General features: G+C 46.5%; 1 pseudogene; it reads right to left on the reverse strand.

Moving 5' to 3' along the window:
- Positions 1-778: 778 nt before the first annotated feature.
- Positions 779-2,419, reverse strand: LOC143269212 (nitric oxide synthase-interacting protein pseudogene; annotated as a pseudogene).
- Between the last annotated feature and the right edge of the window lie 1,992 nt (positions 2,420-4,411).

Raw genomic sequence — 4,411 nt, forward strand, 5'->3', positions numbered from 1 at the left:
CCAAAATCTGTGTTAACTTTGTATTAAGATTAAAAATAACAAATATGTTTCTAAATTTATTTAACTCAGTTGTGCTCTGTTATTAGCTGCCTATGTCTAAACATGAAAAAGAGCACCAGACTTTACTTACAGAGATTATAATGCAGTACTAACACTTGTCTCTAAAACAAACATGTTTTTATCAGATGACTTGCAGGGTGCAGCCAGAAACTAAGGCCAAACAAAATTCCAGCATCTTTCCAAAGAATCCATTAAGGCCCAGGAGCTAACTAGAGCAAGTATGCAAAAATGCTTTGAACTCAAGGTGAGGTCAAGGTCACTGGGTCTTATGAAAGCAGCACAAGGTGATTGATGGCACAGAACTCAGAGCCTGGAGGCAAGGCAGGGTCTCCAGAGCCAGGGCTTTGCTAGCCTTGTTCTCAGACATTCACTCAACCTCCCAGCTTTCATTTCAGATGGTGAGATGAGAACTACTGGAGTTGGCCACCTTCCTTCTTTGTGATTGTGAAGAGCATTAAGAGTCCTAACAGCAAATGACCACTATTGTTAATTATTAATTACATGCTAATTGCAGGCTGAATGTCCCTTATATGAAATGCTTGGGATCAACAGTTTCAGATTTCATAGCATTTTGTATTTCAGATGTTTTTAGATGTGAAATGCCCAATCAACCAGTGCAAGGTAAGCATGGGGTGCACGGGGTGGTGGTGGTGGTGGTGGTGGTGGTGGTGGTAAATTTAGTTATATATAGAGAGAGTGAATTGAATTATGTCAGTACTCACTTTGGATGAGATTTATTTAACAGGTTTCAGACATGCTTCAGGGTATGGAATCTTCTTTGCCAAGCACAGTAGCACACATGAAAAAAAGAAATACTCAAGTTTGAGATCAGCCTGGGTAGCTAGACTTAAAAGAAAAAGAAAGAGGACGAGATAGACACATAGATAGATATAGATAGATAGATAGATAGATAGATAGATAGATAGATAGATAAAATGAAAGATTAAAATCTTCTCATCTTGGCCACTTCTATTCCTGATAATTATTTACCAATGGGGTCCTTGCTGTTCTCTGGAGCTTATATTTCCAGATAATTCCAGTATTTGCCCTTTGGCAGTGAAAATCTTGGAGAGTCCTAAGACCTATCCAATAGATTCTTATGAAATCCTTAGGTTTTGAAGGATGCCCTTCCTGAGGAGAAGAACAACTCAAATGCCCAGAAGAAGCCAGGATCTTCTTACGACTACTTCCATTCCTGGTTCTTAATGACATTACTGTGTTGATGAACTTTAACTTATGTGTAACAACAGCTCTAGTTTTCCTGGAACTCGCTCTGTAGCCCAGGCTGGCCTTGAACTCACAGAGATCTGCCTGTCCGCACAAGTGCTGAGATTAGGGGCATGCTTTCCCACCACCTGGCATTAAATTGTATTTCTTTTTTCTTTTTTCCATTCACAGGCAGGTTTATTAGTTCTCAGCTCAGGCTTGCATCACTGGCCGGGACAGCTCTGCCTGTAGCTTCACTCCTGAGCCTGCGAAGCCTGTACCACCGCGCTGCAGCATGATGATATCACGTTCTGTCAGCGGATCCCCGTTCACCGGGTCCACCATGTCCTTCCGGATCAGTTTCTCGACACACTCCAGGGTGACCACAGCCCCAGAGGGCCGCAGCACTGCACATGGTGTGGCATTGCTCAGGCTGTCTCGGGTCACAGCACACACGTAGCGCTCACTGCATGTGATGAGTCCCACGCGGTCTCCAGAGTCGTCCAGCTGCATGAAGCGCACTGGCGTCAGGTCCGATATGCGTAGAGGCTTCCCAGACATGGGGCAGGTCACAGTGCGAGATGGTTTTTCCAGCTTGGTGGCCTTTGCCTCAGGCGTCAGTGAGGGAATCCAAAAGCTGGGCAGCGCTTTGTTCTTGTCCTTGCCTGGGGCAACCGCACTGGCCCCTGGCTGCTCACCATCTGTGTTGGGTGAGGTGGCAGCTTTGGGCATGAAGGGGTTGAGGGGCCGGCTCACGATGGCTGCCTCCTTCTCCAGGAAGCCTCGAACTTGGTCCTGGGCTGCAGCTCCCTGAAGCTGTTTCTGCTCTTCCCTCCGGGCTGCTCGCTGCTTCTCATAGGCCTTCATCTGCCGGGCAATCTCTTTCTTCTGGTGTAGGATGTACTCCAGGATCGCCTCCCGTTCGTACAGGTAGCCATCTGGGGTGACCACAGGATCATGGCAGGGCTGCAGTGAGAGACAGCAGCAGTCAAAGTCCTTCACAGCGTCCCAGCTCAGTCGGATGTTCCGGGTCCCATAGCCTGAGGCCCCTGCGTCCTTCTTCTTCTCATGGTAGGTGTAGACAGCCCCTGTGGTACAGTTCTTACTGTGCCGCGTCATCCTCACAAACGGTTATCCGACCCGTCGCTGCTTCTACTGTATTAAAGAGTAATTGTTTCCTCTACAACTCCTGATCAGATCCTGTTTCCACGAATCTTCATACTGAAGCTAGTGAGTCCTCGCCGGAATGGATCTCAGCTAAACTGCTGCTAAAGGTCTTAAAGCTGAAAAGGCACTAGTTCCTGGTCCTCACACCTTATATACCTTTCTGTTTCCTGCCATCACTTCCTGGGTTAAAGGCGTGTGTCTTTCCCAAGCAAGACTTGAGATCTCAAGTGCTGGAATTAAAGGGGTGTGTCACCATGCCTGGCTGTTTCCAGTGTGGCCTTGAACTCACAGAGATCCAGATGGATCTCTGCCTCCCAAGTGATAGGATTAAAGGTGTGTGTATCTCCATTTTCTGGCCTCTATGTCTAATCTATTGGCTGTTCTATTCTCTGGCCTTCAGATAAGTTTATTAAGGTACAAATATATCAACCACAGAACTCCCTCTCCCAAGTGGAAGTAATGTGGCTTATGGGTGGAGTCCCTGCCTAAAACCTCACAGTGAGTGGCTGGGTGCCAGTATGGTTCACTAGTGGAGCCCTTGCCTAGAATCCCCCAGCAGGGGGCTGCAGGCCTGGCTTAGTGCTACAGCACTTGGCTACCTTGCAGAAGGCCCTGGCTTCCATTCCCAGCACTGAAAATAATAAAGAAAATAACAACAACAGTGTAGGTGGCCCCAGGAATGCATCATGGGTTGACTGGACTCCAGCCAAAGTCTAACGTGGAAAACCAAGAGAACTGTGGGTGTCTAGAGGCCCACACACTGCTGAAGGGCTACATTTCAGAATGCTGATATGCCACAAGGCTAGGAGCAAAGCAGGAGTCTGAAACTTCTAGCTAGAACTCTCAATGTGAGCCTGCATAGAGGGCACCATTAGCCAGGCAGGAAGTTGTCTGGGCTGCTTGCTGGCATCCGCACCCACTGAGAGCCTTGGTTTCTTGGGATGAGGGTCTTGACAGAAACTGAGAGTAGAGCACATATCGTAGGAAGTAAGAACAAGCACTAAATGCAATGTCTGCCACTCTTAGAAGACACAAGACTGGCATGGTGGCATACTCCTGTGTACACAGCACTAGAGTTTTGGGGATTTGTTTTTGTTTTCTTTTCAGCACTGGGAATGGAAGCCAGGACCTCAGCACTGGGCAGACACCACGGAGTTACAGCCCCAAGCACTCAGGAGGCAGAGGCAGGCAGATCTCTGAGTTTGAGGCCAGCCTGGATTACAGACAGAGTTCCAGGACAACCAAGCTGTTACACAGAGAAACACTGTCTCAGAAAAACAAAACAAAATCCCTCATGTTGTATACTGAGGACAGTAATAGATTTGACTATGGCTTTGGACCTGTACCCTTCCAACTCTGTACACTTAGGGACAACCATACTGAAGGTGTAATAGTGAGGTGCAGATTGCTTTGGAAACCTTGGCCTACTGTTTACTAGTTCATGCCCTATGGAGGTAGGTGTTATCATAGAAGCCAGTAGGGCTGAATTGTCAGGAAAGCAGGTCTAGAGGAGAGAGAAGTGATAACCAAAACCACTGAGACAGAAATCCCTAAATTATAGATCTGTTAGCCCCATATTTTTATTTACCTTTATTTATTTATTTACTAGTGTTTTACCTTATGTGTGTCTGTGCGCCATGTGCATGCTTGGTGCCTATGAAGTCCAGAGCAATGCCCCCGGAACTGGAGTTAGAGGCAGTTATGAGCCATCAGGAACTGAACCTGGGTCTTCTGCAAGAGCAGCCAGTGCTTTTAGCCACTAAGCCATCTCTTCAGTCCCCCCATTAACTCTATTATAATTGAGATTTAATTATTTTTGTCTTCTGCATTCGATGTAACCCTGATCTAACTAATGTTAGTGTGATGGTGTGTAGATACACATGCAGGCAACACTTTGTACACATAAATATTTTTCCTTCTTTTTTTTTTTTTAAAGAAAAACACGATCCAACATGGTGACATGACTTTAGTCCTAGCA

Source organism: Peromyscus maniculatus, chromosome 18, assembly GCF_049852395.1.
Source record: "Peromyscus maniculatus bairdii isolate BWxNUB_F1_BW_parent chromosome 18, HU_Pman_BW_mat_3.1, whole genome shotgun sequence".
Taxonomy (NCBI): domain Eukaryota; kingdom Metazoa; phylum Chordata; class Mammalia; order Rodentia; family Cricetidae; genus Peromyscus; species Peromyscus maniculatus.